Source organism: Leopardus geoffroyi, chromosome D3 (genome assembly GCF_018350155.1).
Source record: "Leopardus geoffroyi isolate Oge1 chromosome D3, O.geoffroyi_Oge1_pat1.0, whole genome shotgun sequence".
Lineage (NCBI taxonomy): Eukaryota > Metazoa > Chordata > Mammalia > Carnivora > Felidae > Leopardus > Leopardus geoffroyi.
The window spans coordinates 76988483-77004900 of record NC_059339.1 but is presented as its reverse complement, the minus strand read 5'-3'; the positions used below and the strand labels follow the sequence as shown (position 1 = coordinate 77004900).

General features: G+C 48.9%; 1 protein-coding gene across 12 annotated transcripts in view; it reads left to right on the top strand.

The window, feature by feature from the left end:
* The window catches only part of ALPK2 (alpha kinase 2), a 150896-nt gene that overhangs the window by 91491 nt on the left and 42987 nt on the right, over nucleotides 1-16418 (top strand). The gene's annotated exons all lie outside the window — the stretch shown is intronic.

Sequence of the window (16418 nt, the reverse complement as noted above, 5' to 3'; positions counted from 1 at the left end):
CTTTCTTACCATTTTCCTGGAATCATATATTGTGAGACTGTATTATGTGAGATGTCAGATTTCCCCAGAAGGAGAGCTGCTCTGTGATGGTAAGCAAGGGGTCATGACTGAACGTTGTGCCCCCTCTCCCACCTCCAGTGTTAAAGCCCTAACTCCTAGAGTGTTGGTATTCAGAGGTGAGCCTTTAGGAGGTGATTAGGTTTGGACAAAATCATGAGGGTGGAGCCCCCATGATGGGATTAGTGTCCTCATTGGAAGAGGAAGAGAGACCACAGCTGGCTCTCTCTCCCTCCCCCTCCCCCTCACCGTGTGTGTCTCCTCCTCCCTCCCCATCTCTTTCTTCCCCCCTGCTCCCTCCCTCCCTCTTTCTACCTCCCTCCCCCAGTTATGTGTATGTGCGTGTATGTGTGTGTCTTTCTCTTTCTCTCTCCCTCTCTCTCTCTCTCTTCTCTCTCTCCCTCTGTGTCATGTAAAGACACAGCAAGAAGGCAGCCATATGCAAGCCAGGAAAAGAGTCCTCACCTGGAACTGCATTGGTTCTCCAGAACTATGAGAAATACGTTTCTGTTGCTTAAGCTACCCAGTCCGTGGTATATCATGATAGCAGTCCCAACAGACGGAGACATAAGGTCGGCCTCAGAATTCAGAGCCCCAAGTGATCTGGGAGCCATTTGGTGGACTAATGCAGTAAATTGCTAAAAAGCATCCCTTTGGGGTACCTGGGTGACTCAGTCCGTTGAGCGTCTGACTTTGGCTTGGTCATGATCTCATGGTTCGTGAGTTCAAGCCCCGCATCGGGCTACTGTCGGTGCACAGCCTGCTTCGGATCCTCTCTCCCCCTCTCCCCGCCCCTCCCCCGCTTGCGCCGTCTCAAAAATAAATAAGCGTTAAAAAAAAAAAAGAAAAGCATCCGTATGGTCTACAATAGCTTCCATTTGTACCTAATTTAAACCAGAGCTCAGTCTATTCACTGGGAGGCTGTAAGTTCTTAGAAAGGACGATTTTGCTATTTTGGCGTTCATTGCGTGACACTCATGTGACACTTTAGGAAGGCGTTTTTTTCTGAAATGGAATTTTCATTTACCCAAGCGAAGCAATAAGCAAGGCTTTCCAGGAAGTTGTGTAAAGAGCCGGAGGATGAAACTTTGTGGAGGTGCTCTTTCTCACATCAGCACCTCAAGTTCATCACCTGGTCCAAAGTTTGCACAGATTGTGCGGAGAAACAACTGTTGTCATCGGTAAAAATAGCAACCATTCACAGGGTCCGCGTGTTCCAGGCACCATGTTAATGCCCTACATTGGGTATTAATCCGTGGAATACAAATGTGAGCTGGCCCACAGAACTCAAAGAGGTTAATTAACATGCTCATGGTACATCTATTTTAAGTGACAAGCCTGGAATTCACGTTCCCTAAGGAAATCAGGTCAGCACAGAACAAGTCGAGGCTGATGATTCTGAGGGAGAGGAGCGTCAGAATCATCGGGGTTAAAGAACCCCATCGATTGACTCCAACATCCAGATGGTTTATGGAATTATCTGGTTGTCCCCGAGGCAGATGCAGATGATGCTCAGGCCCCAACCCTCCTCAGTCCCCTGGGCTTACCCGCAGCTGCAGGTGAAGACAGTTTGCAGCACCCCACAGCTCCCCACCTCCTTTCTTCATGGCCTGGGAGGGGGTTTGGCCACACATGACAAGGTAGCTGGAGGTAGGAAAACCTCCTGTTCCCATAGGATGATTCTAAGGCATGTGCCACACCGTTCTGTAGAGGGGCTCCGTGTGTCCACAGCTGCAACATGTGTAGTCATGTGCTGGCTGTCCTCCCTTCCCGGACTCACACTCTTCCTGAGGTCACCTCCCTGATAAACTAACTGCCTCCACATTCTTGTCTTGTGGTCGGTTTTTCCAAGGGGACTCAAGTTAGGACATCTTCCTACCTAACGCCTCCAGTTAACGTAGAATCTTCCGCCCCTGGAACACAGGGGGAAGTCCTTTTAAGGGCCTGACCTTGACGGCATCTGGCTGATTCCTTAAGGCCCAGTGTTCAGATGTCACTCGTTTTGGAACACTTCCGGAATCCTCATGTCCCCGCCTCGCCATCCTGCCCTGATCCACTCCCTTCGATAAAGTACTACAGCTCTTCATGTCACGGACTTGCGAGCCTCTACTATTGATTACGCTGGATTAGAGGGACAGTCTACTGATTTGTTCGCTCCACTAGACATCGATTCCTTATGGGTCAGGGGCAAGCTTTGTTGAGCAGACACAGTACACGATAGTTGGAAATGCACAATCACTGTTGAGTCGAACACCGGCTCAATGTGATCTGATGGGCCCACTTGCGAAAGGGGATTTCGACTCAGCGGGTGTGCCAAGAACTTCAGAAAATTTGTAAACCAAAGTAATAGGAAGATTCGAATCGTAATCATTCATTTCCAACACTACAACGGTACAAATATGGAAAAGTAGTGTTTTAGTTTAGTAGGGGTGCCATAACGAAAGACCATAGACCGGCTGGCTTAAACAATGGAAATTCGTTTTCTCACAGTTCTGGAGGCTGGATGTCCAAAGCCAAAGAGTTAGTTGGTCAAGTAGGTTTCTTCTTAGGCCTCCCTCTATGGCTTGTGGATGGCCGCCTTCTTGCTGCACGTGTGTGGTGTCTATGTCCTATTCTCCCTTTCTTGTAATGACACCAGTCATATTGGATTAGGGCCCACCCTAATGACCTCATTTTACTTTAATTACCTCTTTAAAGGCCCCATCTCCAAATATAGTGTCATTCTGAAGTGCAGGGTTTAGGGCTTCAACAGAGGAATTGCGGGGCAGGGGGCACAGTTTAGCCCATAGCAAGTAGTCTATAAATCTCTCATAGACCATTCTGGGGCATGTGTCAATAAGAATTTTAATATCCGGAAAATCAGCATTTAACCATCTCAAAACTCAGACTGGGAGACTCCACGATTCTGGAAAAGCAAATATGCCCAATTTCTTCTTCTGGAACGAAGGTAGCCGAGTGCTGGCTGAGGGGCCACCCCAGCAGGTTGTCTAGGCCCTTTACGCTGTGGTGGGCAGGACAATGCCTGCAAAGATTGGGTCCCTGCCCTGGTCCCCAGAGCTGGTGAATATATTACCTTATGTAGTGAACGGGACTTTATAGATGTAAGGTAAGCATTTCGATGTGGGGAGATTACCCTAGATTATCTGGTCATCCAAATGTAATCACAAGGCCCTCCTAAGAGAGAAGGTGAGAAGAGGGTCAGAGTCTGAGAAAGATTTGAAGATCCCACGCTGCTGGCTTTGAGTTTATCTGGAGGAAGAGGCCATGAGTTGTTGGAATGCAGCCAGCCTCCAGGAGCTGGAAAAGGCAAGGAGATTCTTTTCTGGAGCCTCTAGAAAGAATGCATTTTTGCTGACACCTTGATTCCAGCCCAGTGAGATCCATGTTGGACTTTTTGACTTGCAGAACTGTAAGATAATCAATTTGTATTCTTTTTTTTTTTTTAATGTTTGTTTATTTTTGAGCAGGGGTGGGTGGGGGGGCGGGGCAGAGAAAGAGAGAGAGGGAGACACAGAATCCAAAGCAGGCTCCAGGCTCTGAGCTGTCAGCACAGAGCCCGATGCAGGGCTTGAACTCACAACCCATGAGATCATGACCTGCCCTGAAGTCAGACACAACCCGGGCACCCCTAACTTTGTGTTCTTTTCAATGAATGAGTTTGTGGTCATTTGTTACAGCAGCCACAAGAAACTGCTAGAGCCAGAAAGGGCAATTTAAACACAAAGTTCCTCAAAGCAAGTCCAGATATCCTTCTTCAGGTTTTTATTTCAGACATCAGAGAAGGAACGCATTCATGACACAGATTGTGCAAATCCCAATTGTTTTTGGCTTAAAAAATCTGATGTGGAAGAGAAAACAATAAAGAAAAATGGCAACTTACCTGGAACGCGGCCAGCTTGATTTAAAGTACAACATGTTGGAACCCAGGAGGCCTCAGAGAGTAAGGGCAAGGCCATGGGCTCCATAGCCAGTCCAGGCAGTAATTCCTGGGCCCTTTCAGGACTCTGCCCAGAACATCTCCAGGTTTACAGGGTCCTCTGTCCCCCTCTCTCTGTCCCTCCCCTGCTCATGCTCTCTCTCTCAGAAATGAATAAACATTTTAAAAAATTTAACCAAAATATTATTTCAGTATATAATCCATATAAGGGACGTCTAGGTGGCTCAGTTGGTTGAACACCCAACTCTTGATTTCAGCTTAAGTCATGATCCCAGGGTCGTGGGATCAAGCCCCGTTTCGGGCTCTGCACTGAGTATGGTGCCTGCTTAAAGATTCTCTCTCTCTTTTTCTCTCTCTCTCTTTCCCTCTGCCCCTGTCCCCTGCTTGCACTCTGCTTTTCTCTAAAAAAGAATCCATATAAAAATGAATGAGATATTTTATATTCTTTTTTCCACTATTTAAGTTTTCAAAATTTTACACTTATGTTGTATCTCAATTTGGATGCTAACTATTTACTGGAAATACTTGATCTGTGTGTAGATTTCATGAAATTCACAATTGAAAGAGTAGATTCATATCCTCAAATTGTTCCAAGCCTACTTACGATTTTTACTAACTGTATCACACACATCAGTTTTTTAATTTACATGCACATTAATTAAAATTAAATAGAATTTAAAGTTTAGTTCTTTAGTTGTGCTAGGAACACTTCAAATGTTCATTAGTCACAAATAGCTAAGGTCTTCTGGACTGGACATCTCGGCTCAAAGTTATTTCTATTATAATTGTGTGTGTGTGTGTGTGTGTGTGTGTGTTTTGTTGTTGTTGTTGTTGTTGTTTTGAGCAGGGGAGGGACAGAGAGAAGGTAAAGAATCTTAAGCAGGCCCGACATCCAGCTTGATCTCACGACCCTGGGATTATGGCTTGAACCGAAATCAAGAGTTGGATGCTTAACCGACTGAGCCACCCAGTCGCCCCTATAACTGTGATTTTTTTTTTAAAAAGCATACTGCCCCAGGCCTCAACCTTCTTTTTTCCTTCTTTCCTACAGCCGATTCAATGATAAATCATAATTTTCTTTTTATTTTAAAAAATGGACTTTCCTAGAGTAATTTTTAGCAAAATTGAGCAGGAGATAGAGTCCCTTATGCCTCTTGCCCCCACACATGCACAGCCTCCCCTGCTATCATCCCCCAGCAGCGTGGGATATGTGTTATGGTCGATGAACCTCCATTGACACATCATTATCACCCAGAGTCCGTGGTTTACATTAGGGTTCACTCTTGGTGTAGTGCATTCTGTGGGTTTGGACAAATGTGGCGAGACATGCACCCACTATTACGGTATGTGGTTCTATTTTTTTTTTTTAATTTTTAATGTTTATTTATTTTTGAGAGAGAGAGAGAGAGAGAGAGAGGGCATGAGCAGGGGAGAGGCAGAGAGAGAGAGGGAGACACAGAATCCAAAGCAGGCTGAAGGCTCCGAGCTGTCAGCATAGAGCCCAATGAGGGCCTCAGACCCACCAACGGTGAGATCATGACCTGAGCCACCCAGGTGCCCCTAGGTGGTTGTATTTTTAAAGGAAAGGGCTGCTTCCTGTGTCCCATATATTCCGAGCCATGGTCTATCCTTTTGGAACAAGTGGCAAACAGCAACACTTGTCACCCCACGAGCCCCTCCAGCCTCCCAGCCCTAACCACACGTAGCCTTTACTTTTAATGCCAAGTTCTAAGGTAGCCCCCGACTGCCAGGGCCTTAGTGTCCCAGTTGGCAAGCGGCCAGCCCTGCTTGTTGGGCAGGCTCCACTGCGTCTCTTGTGTCACTTTGAAACTAACATGCCACCCCACCCCTGCGAGCCATCTATCAGGTTACTGTCAGGACAAAAGCGGACACATTCCAGTTGTCTTTGAGGTCACAGGTTACTGGGCCTGGGAAATCAGATGTGGAGTAGGAAGCTGGGTAGGGCAGCGGGGAGGACTGCTTCTCCCTTGAAAGTGAGTTTCCCTCGTAAGATGCCTACGGGCTTAATGTCTGAAGGTCCAGACTCAGCATCGGCATCTCCCCAGGGGCAGGGAGTGTCTGGCCCATTCCCTCGAGCTTCGTGGGCTCGTGTAGGGTAGTGCTTCTCACACTTGTTCATGCGTGCAGATCACCGGCGAAGTTGTTGGAAACAGCTTCTGATTCCCCGCGTCTAGGGAGGGGCCTGGGATCCTGCATTGCCAGTAAGTTCCCAGGGATTTCCAGTGACCACACTTCTGGGCCACAGAGGCTTTCCCCGGAAGGTGTGTCCCACCTTGCCCATCCGCCCTCGTCCAGCACATTCACCTGCCCACCAGCTAATAATGGCTGATGTTACTGACTATAAGTACGTGCCAGGCACTGTGCCGAGACTTCAGTGGGTTAGCTTATTTAATTATCTCAACAACCCAACAGGATAAGTCCCGTGTCTGTCGGGGCTCTGGGTCAGGAGGTGGTACAGCCTGGCTTTGAACAGAGTCTGCCCCAACACCGGGCCCTCAGCCCCAACCATGACGTTACGTAGCTTCTTCCTTCCGTTTTAGGTTTGAGTTCATGGGGTCAGTTTCATACCAGTTCTCAGGGCAGGGGGGTCAGACGTCTTTCTCCAAATTGGGCCTTCAGCATCACTGAGGAGATGGTGAGGGTTCTTCAGGCTCCAGCCATATCCTTCCCAACCTCTGGGAATATACACAAGTTTCTCTTCTCCTGCAACAATCCTCCTGAAACCTCAATCTGGGAATATCATTCCCTTCTTGAAAACAACACCTTCTCGGCCCCGGCCAAACCTCCTTGGTGGACGCTCATTCTAGAGGACTAAACCTGAACGCTTTGCATAACGTGAAGAACTATCTAGAACCAGGCTGTCGGCTCTTTCCACTGTCCCCCTTCACTCTGCCCTTACCCACATCCTGGTCATTCCGGACACCTGAGAACTTGCCTGCCCCAGTGCCTTTGTTCACGCTGTTTCCTTGGCCTTCTCTCCCGACAGAACATTCGCTGACCTCCTTGACCTTGTCTGCCTCCTTACGCAGACCATAAATTCCGAGAAAGCCGTCAGCTGGTGATGTTCTTTCCCCGGCAGCTACGACAAGTCGCGGCTCAGAGAGAGCTTTCAATAAGTGTTTGTTGAATAAAGGAATGGAAGAATTAATACCTGTAAATGCAGAGGCAGCCAATAAATGGATTCTGGATCTTTCCCTGATGTGCTTGTCTCTCCTCTCCTCTCCCCGAAAGGAGAAGTAATTTCGTTTTAAAACGTTTAAAAACATTTTATTCCCATCCCTCTGCGAGCATTCACCTTATAGCACAGCTGTTTGTTTGCTCAGCTGGGCTGTGACTCCGTGAGCCACGTGGAGACAGACTCTGGGTCTGATTCATCTGTGAATGCCCAGAACAAACACAGTGCCTGTCAACAGTATTTGTTCAACTGAATTACCATCTCATTAAGGAGGCGAGACAAACACGAACGATCACATTCCCCCACCCCCTCCAATTTGCTGCCTCCACCGCATTTGCAGAGCCGAGGAGGGGGTGGGGGCGGGTGGGAGGTAAAATTGCAAATTCTGTAAGTTCCCCTTTTCTGCTGATGCTTGAAAAATTATCTTTCTGAGTCAGCACAGGTATTTTGATGCTGCCTTGAGATTTCAGGCATTTTTTTTTTTTTTTTTTAACTGATGGTTGAAAAACAAGTACATCACATTTACCATCAGACTGATGGTGCTGGATGGGAAAATAACCATGGCGAGAACTGTTTGCTCCTTCGTCTTTTACATTTCTAGCTCAGGGGCTAATTCTGACAACAAACATAAGGAACTCCCCAATCACTGCCTCTCCAGCAGCAGATGGGAGAACGTCCGGACTGGTCACTCTAAGGCCATTCTGAAGTGGCTGGCACTGATCGTGGGGTCCGGAAGCTGGGCAGTGACGAGGGATAGACCCTCGGTTGTACTGAATTCCACCCTCCTGACAGACTGCTTACCGCAGAAGCAAGCAGAAACTCCAGAAGAGGGCCAGCCTCCCTCTAATTATCCTGCTGCTAGAACATCATTCCAAACCTTCCTAGTCTCAAATCCACACCCGCCCCAGTCAAGGGACAAAGCTTCACCACTGAGCAAACAGGAGACCGTGGGTAGGGAAGGCCAACAGGCCAGGCCAGTAACAGAACGGGATGCCATGGTGTGTCAAAAATTGTCCCCCCCCAAATTTATGTCCACCTGGAACCTCAGAACGTGACCTTATTTGAAACTAGGGGTTTTGTAGATATAATTAGGTAAGATGAGGTCAAAAGAAGGAAGGATTCTTCCCTAGAGCCATGCCCCCCGGAACATCTTGATTTCAGGCTTCTGGCCTCCAGATCTGAGAGAATAATGCGTGTCTTTCTAAGCCACCCGGTTGGTGATCCTTTGTTTCCGTAACTCCGGGAAACTCGTAACAGTCGCCAATGGTGTGGACAGGGATTTGCCAGAAAAAAAAAAATGTTTTTGGTTGTTTTTCCATTTCTGCCTCCGGGACCTACTTCCAGAGTAGCTCAGGAAATTTAGAATTGCCTCAAGGGTGAGGTGAAGATCGCGAGGTCCTAAGGGTTGTGCTGAGGAACACAAACAGAAGAAAGAAGTGTCTGTTCTTATTTTTTGTTTAGGCAGGACAATAATGTTTAGTCTGCCTTTGTTGAGAGAGGAGTTTTCTAAATTCCTTTAATAGATGAGGGAGCCTTATCTCTGCACAGTCAATCAGTGGGAGCCTGTGAGGGTTCAGACTAGGGTACGCAGCCCTCGAACGTGCCCCCGGAGACGCTGTGATAAAAAGTCAGGGCCCGGAGGGGCACGTCCACCCAGACTCCACGTGTCCTGGCATCAGGATGGTCGTCGCACAAGTTGAGGAAAACCATGAGAGCAGATCTTTGGGACGGGGGGAATAGCCCACCGCCCATCTACCAATGTGGGCAACTCAGACGCCAGCTGCCAAAGGGGCTGGGTCACAACCAGGCAGAACCGAGGGCCTGAGCTTTCCCTAAGGGAACGTTCGAGTTATCAGATCCGAGGCAGGCCTCGTCAGAGAGAAAACCGGCTCTCCGCTCAGCCCTCCAAACCCCTCCATGTGAGTGAGAGCTCAAGAGGAAGACAAGATCAGTGCCAGAGGAAAAACTCCAGAGCTTGCATTTACTCATGCATATGGGAAGTAATATACATGAATTTTCAAACCGCCATCCACGCAAATATCAGCTCAGCCTGTTTTCTGCTTTTCCAGCTCGAATCACTGCATCGAATCCCAGACATTGCCTTTCTTCCTTGGATCTCACAGCATGTCCCTAACAACTTGAGCTTCCCAGAAACTTCTTTCTGATGCATTCTTTTTCCTCCCATCTACGAGGGGAGAGTTGATCTTGATGGCTCCATGAATTTCTGGTCCAATCACCATATTCATCGTTGCTCTCCAGCCTGCCTTTGATTCCCTTTGTCTTTACAGTGCGGGTGCTTTAACCTTAACCCTTCAGCTGCACATCATAACTTGACAACTCTGTGCCCACGGTTACACAGACGTTGCCACCTTCGGTGCCTGGCGCTCATGGGTTAAAGTATGCTGATGTCTTCTGGATAGTCTGCATCTGGAACCGAAAGAAAGAAAGAAAGAGAAAGAAAGAAAGAAAGAAAGAGAGAAAGAAAGAAAGAAAAGAAAGAAGGAAAGAAGGAAAGAAAGAAGGAAAGAAGGAAGGAAAGAAAGAAAGAAAAAGAAAGAAAGAAAGAAAAAGAAAGAAAGGAAGGAAGGAAGAAAGAAAGACCAGATGGCTTCAGTTTTGATCCAGAGAAGGCCAAGGTCAACCAAGCAGCAAATTATTAGAGATGAAGACTTCTATTTTAGCAGAAAATACATATGAACCAAGGCACAGGACCCTTGGCCCACTTTTCAGATAGTGGATCAACATCTCAACAGAGAATAAGAAGAGAACCATACTCCGAAGAGGCAAAACCTTCCTGCCTGTGTTGGCAAAAAAAAAAAAAAAAACAACAACCAAAAAACCCCAGACAAACAAAAAACAACACTGGACCAAGAACAGATTGGATGGATTTCATTTGACCTATTTTTTTTTTTTTTTCAGCATTCCTTTCTGGAGTTTCCATCTGATTGATGATTGATTGATTGATTTTTGAGAGAGAAAGTGCATGTGCACACACGGGGGAGGGCAGAGAGAGAGAGGGAGAGAGAGAATCCCAAGCAGGCTCCACGCTGCCAGCACAGAGTCTGCCGTGAGGCTCGATCTCACGAACCGTGAAATCATGGCCCAAGCCAAAATCAAGAGTTGGACACTCGACTGACTGAGCCTCCCAGCCGGCCCTCATGTGACCCATTTTTTGAGCACCTGCTGTGTGCCCTACTCCAAGTCGAATAAGATTACCTAGGAAGCTTTGTTTCTCCTGTGAACAAAGCTGTGTCTGAATTTAATCAGGTAGCTGTATTGCCTGTTGGTTATCTGTACCCTTCTAGAACTGAACTCTCTGGAGGGACATTTTCTGCTTAAGCAGATGCCCAACCTGGACATAGAGCTATCCTGCTACTTACTAGGAAAGACATACGGCAGAGAAGGGACGCTTCAAGCCCCGAGTTTGCATTTTCTACTCACTGTGGCAATGACCATCCTGCACAAGTGACCTACCTCTATTTATGTTTATATTCAGATTTTCCAAGTGCCAGGTGCCGTCACTGCTGTGCACGGTGAAGCCATGCTGAATAGGCAGAGTAGTAGAGTTGTAACCATGACAAGTATTTCCTGTTTCTGAAGTTTACAAGAACTGGCTTTGTACCGTGTATTATTGTCGGCGGAGTACAGTAACTGCAACTACGTCGGTTTTGGTTTTGCTCACAAATTCTAGAAACTGTAAAGAGAGAGATTGATTTGAAAATGCTCTCCTAGAACCTGACTAAGGCTTAATTCCCCCCCCCCCCAGCTGTTATCCATCTGAAATCTACATAGAAGTTTCAGTCTGTGGGAAGTAAACAACCCCTCTAAACTCACCCCTAGCTCACCACCTACAGCAGGAATTCAGTCCGTGGCCCGTGGGCCCTGACGAGGAGATCATCGGTGGGCTCGAGGCGGCCTGGAAACCTCTGAAATTGCAGGCAAAATTGTGTAGGCAAAACAAGACCTGGGGGGAAGAAGCCATGACTTTTCTCAACCCCAAAAAGGATGAGCAGAGCTGGGGGCGGACAGCTCCTGGCCTTCTGCTCTGTGGCTGTGAAGATTTTCATCGCCTTGGACTAGATCTGTGAGCCTCCAGAACTCTGCAGATGGCCTTCAGGGCCCCTGTGCTGGCTCCGCACAGCCTACCAGGAAGACGGGGCACTGGCTGCACTGAGGAGGGAGGGCAAGCTCTGAAGGACAAGAATCAGGACATGGGGCCCTGCAGTGACCAGCACAGGCTCCTCCCTGGCCCTCTCTGGGGTTCCCACTGGTACCTTCTGGATCTGGTACCATAGGCTGTGCCTCCTTCTCTAACACCTGTCACAGTTCACAGAGAGGATTAGATCGGGAAGCCTTTTGAGCCCAAGGGAAATCCGGATGCAAGGGGAAGGTGAGGTTTAAGCCCCATTTCAAAGTTCTGTTTACATGGCAGCAGGGTGATAGGCCGTCAGGGCCAACCAAGGCCATCAGGACCAAGAGATACTCTCCAGCCTCTCACTTTACTCTGGAAGGAACAGCCTCGGAGAGACCCGGTGACTTCTCCAAAGCCGCTTGCCACGGCTCAGCGGATCCAGGACCACAGCTGGGTTGCCTGAGGCCCACTCCTCAGTCCGTGCCGTTCCACTTTCCATTAACCTCCTCATCCAGCGCCAGTGTCTTCGAGACAGGAAACAACAGAGAGACTCTTCAGAAATGGAATTCGAGACAGGTCACTGGCCTTCCCAACTCTGCTTTCCTTGGGTCTGCAGATCGCACGGCAAACTTCCAGACACACACAGGGAAGGATGAAGGCTGCTTTTCTGACTCATGGCACTTGGCAGTTGAATACTACATACAGGTCTTGTCGTGTGCTGGGAGAGCTGGTAGATTTGGCCTTAACCTTACACAACCCAGAGTCCCCAAGGCGTACGTTTCTATGGCATTCTACAAACATTGACTATATTAGCATACGTACAGCACTGAAGAACGGGATCTGCCCCGTGTTAAGGGCTCCGCAGGGCTTAGTGATTGGTCATAGTGGTAGCACCTGCGTCACATCACCTGCGAGGCACAATAAACAGGTGGAGCTCCTGGCTCCCACGCTCATGGTCTTCCGCTCCCGCCATATTTCCAGGCAAAGGTTCCACTGAATGTACAGAGCCCCTGAGCCGTAGGAAAGGACGTTTGTCTCGGGAACCCAGCCAATAAGCCAATCTCCCAATGAGAGATCAAACTGACATTTTACATACCCTACCACTGTTCCAAGAAATCAGGACAGGATTGCAAGGCCAGCGGCCTGGAGATTTCTGGTCTCCCAGGAGGCAATGGAATGAAGAAAAGTTGGTCAAATGAGTTCAGCATCAGGTGTCGGAGTGAGGTTTTTAGATGGGTGGCCTGCACTTTATTGTGTGTTCTTTTGACATTCAAAGCCTTTAAGTGATGCTCCTTTCTGGGCAACCGGGCAACTCCTAAAAATAGATCAAGTTCCTGAAATATTCTCGTTTGCCTGGAAGCTTTCTCTGGCTGGGGACCGGGCTATTTCAGTTTTGCCGCCCCAGGTGGTATGGATTTGCTCTATCGAATGACGAATGACTGAGTGGCCTGTGCCTGTAGTGAGGGCTCAGCAGATATTTGGGAAAGGTGAGCCGTGGGCGAGGCCATGGCAGCCCAGGATGGTTAGGAGTGGGGAAGGTCCCACTTAAAGGTTCCTGGAACCACAGGGGGAAATTGATGATGTGTAGACAGCCACTGAAGAACATGGTGCTATTTATATCTAGTCCAGATAAGGAAGAAAGCACATCCAGAAGACATGTAGAAAGAAACAGGAGTTCGAGAAAGAAAATTATCCCATGAGAGCACACATCCGCCTGTGACAGTGTTCCCAGGTGAAGCAAGGAACTAAGTGGCTTGACCCTCCTGTCCCCAGGTGGTTGTATTTGGCCTTTAGAACCCTGGCCTCTCCTTGGATGACTGTCTTCTCATGTTTCCCCATTCTCCCTCCCTCCCTCAACTTCAAGTTCACCTTGCCTCAGGCCTTTTTGGTCCCTTGGCATTTAGACCAGCCCCTTGAGTCCCCTTTCCAGGAGCCACACCCCTTGCCCTTTGTGACATTATCCGTTGAGCTAATCTCTACCCAGAGTCACCAGAGCCACCCAGTACCTCCAGAAGGTCTCCAGGGCAAACCCCACATGCCTTTTCCTTTATCCCCCAGCAATATATTTTCCTCTCCTATCCATTAGGAATGCTTTTAGCTGCAGTTAACAGGACACTTGGTTATTCCAGCCTCGGACATAAGGATCTGGGCTGTGCACTTCATCGGAAGTCAGGGTAGAAGTTCTCAGTGTGGCTGCAATGACTCAATGCAATGACCTGCCAGCTCCCAGGTCTTTTCTCTCATTCTGCCCCACCAGCCGCAGTGTGGTTGGGGGTCATTTTTGCGATGGTTGCGTCTTGACTGGAAGGTGGTGATAGCTCAGTACCAGGCATCACTCTTCACCACAGAAAGAAGGATGGTGGTAGGCAAGGCACCTGCCATATGGGTACCTTCTATAAGGAAAGCAACGCCTCCTGAGGAGTCCCTTAGCAGAATTCCCCTCGTGTCTTATGGGCAAGAACCGACCCCTTGGCCCCATCTAGCCACGCATCCAGCTATGGGAGAGTATGTGGTTTCCCAGCTTTTTTGGTTGGAGGTAGCAAGGGTGAAGGGGGTCGGGGATGCTGTTGAGTTAGTTAACCACAGCGCCTACCACATCTGCCACGCTCTGCTCGGAGAAGATTCCTGAGGCTGCAGGAACACGCTCTGCTCGGAGAAGATTCCTGAGGCTGCAGGAACATGTCGAGGAAGTATCTAAGACTTGATACATGTAACAAAGAGTGCATCGTCTGGTCTGCGTGCTGCAGGGATTGCAGTCGCCGGGTAGAGGTGGTGACCTCCCTTCCTCTCCTAGAGCAGCAGCGATAGCTAAATCCCATCCATTTGGCCCTTCGCTCAACTTGTCAAGAATGGTTATTTACCCTTCCCATGTACCTCTTGTCTCTTCAGCTGGATTAGAAGCTATCTGAGAAGAGGGATCTTGTCTCATACCACCTTCTATTGTTAGCGACTCCAATTCGTGTCGTGCGCTTTGTTGGCATTTGGGACACTCTCATTAACAAAGAGGAATATACCTCTGCACAGCCCGGAGTGGCTGAAAAGACAACACACCCTGCCGGGGGCTCCATGACAGACGTGCTTAGGAGGCCAAAGTTTTGGAAAGGTCAACGAATGAAACAATGTGTTTGTGGAGTCCGAGGAGGCCCCGTTGACAGAGAGGGGGTTGGAAAGTGCTGTGCAAGCAGAGGCTAGGTTTTCAGGCTTAACGCAGCTTTCAAAAACAGCTTTGGCGGTGTTACTAAATTCGGCTCGCAACATCCTCTCCTTGTATTCATTCATATGTTTATTGGCTCAGCAAAATTCACGGAGCCCCTAGTATGGGCCAGGGTTCTGGAAATTCAGAAATGAATTAACAGAGCCCGTGCCCGTAGAGCTTGTGAGGAAGCCGGCAAACAAACAGGTGATCACGTTGCACGGAATCAGGACCGCTGCAGTCTTCGTACCCAAAGTGTCACAGGAGCCCAGAAGTTCCAGCTTTAAAATGAAGGGGACTTCCCAGCCTCTGGGTGCCATTTGCCTTAAGGTCTCTTGTTGGAAAACTTGAGTTGGAAAGCCAGCCAGACTTGGCTCTACGTCCTGCTTCTGCCATCGACTGTGGGACCTTGGAGGGATTTCTAACCCCTGAAACATCAAGACCTCATGTATCAGCTCTCAGTTGTACTGCCTCTCCGCTCCTAAGGAAGCTTTCCGTGTGTGCTTCTGAGAGCACAATTAACCATTTCTCTGTTCAAGTAAGGCCAGCGTGAAGCTTTCTCAGCAGAGGGCGCTGGAAGGACACTGCGGGAGGAGGGTGACATTTTCAGGGTGTGTGTGTGTGTGTGTTCACCCCATACAGTCGGCCTCAGCCACGAGGCTCAGAACAGAGCCCACCTGCAAACCTGTAGCCTTGGCCTAGTGATGACCTTCCTGCAGCCTCTTGACCCAGAAACCAGAGCTCTGCACGGCCCCCCTCTCCGAAGGCCTCCTGTCTGTACCAACCCAAGCCCCTTGTGTGGCCTCCACAAGCCACCTGGGGCCCCACATACACAGAGCTGTCGTTCCCTGTCCCTACCCCTGCCGCATGAGCCCACCCACTCTGCAGGCCCCAGGCTCTGACCCTGCCGGTGTCTAGACTCCCGCCTCACCGAGGGCTGACTGCCTCTTTCCCCGCTGGTTTCTAGAAGGTTTGGCTGTTGCTCTCCCAGCGATTCCAGACCTGGTTAACCCAGCGAACTTCTCTGTTACGGGCACCCTGTTTACACCTTCTCCAGCTAGGTTTGAGGCCTGGCAAGCCGTCCTTCCTTGGTAACCTCCCTCACCTTAGAGGACGGAGGGGTCTCCCTGTATCTTACGGTTTTTCTTCTGTGCAATTAACAAATTGTTTGCGTTCAACTCCCCTTAACCTGTTGCGTGGTTGCTGCCTCTTGATGGGACCCAGGCCATTTATCTCATCAGTGAAAAAGAGACAATAGCGTCAGGATCTCAGATTTACTGCACCAATCAGATGAGAAAGCCTACACAAAGCCCAGAGCACATCTCTCTGCTAATCAGTGTTGCTGAATTTTCTCTTTGTCCTAGCCACTACTTTCTACCCACGGGGAGCCAGGGAAGCCAATGTCAAGGGGTGCCAGGGATTCGACAGGACGGTGCCGACATACGTGTGGTTAGCCTCGGAGGAGGAGACAGAGGGTCAGAGAGGCCAAAAGAGGTTACTTGGGGTCATGGGTCCAATACTGTATGAAGCTGAACTCAGGTGGCCAGGCCTAGGAGTCCACACTTCACCCGCCACACTGGGTTTCCTCCGAGGGCCCCAAACCCTCCCTTCCTTTTCACTACAAAAAGGATAGTTTTCTGACCTGACAGAACCTCCCGAGTCTCAGCACTCACTCCATAATGAGAATAGCTGGGCAGCAGGAGAGTCATTTGCTAGAGTTCTTTCATAATGACTTAATGAAGAGATCTCCTCCTAAAAGAAAGATCTGACTCATTTGAAAGCTGTGAGTCTGTGGTTTCCCTCTCTCTGAGTCAGCCTCCGAATGACACCCAAGGAGCCCGCCCTTGGAACCCAGTCTGTCAGCCTTGACAAGTATCTACTGGGCTGTTACAGGCTCCTCTTG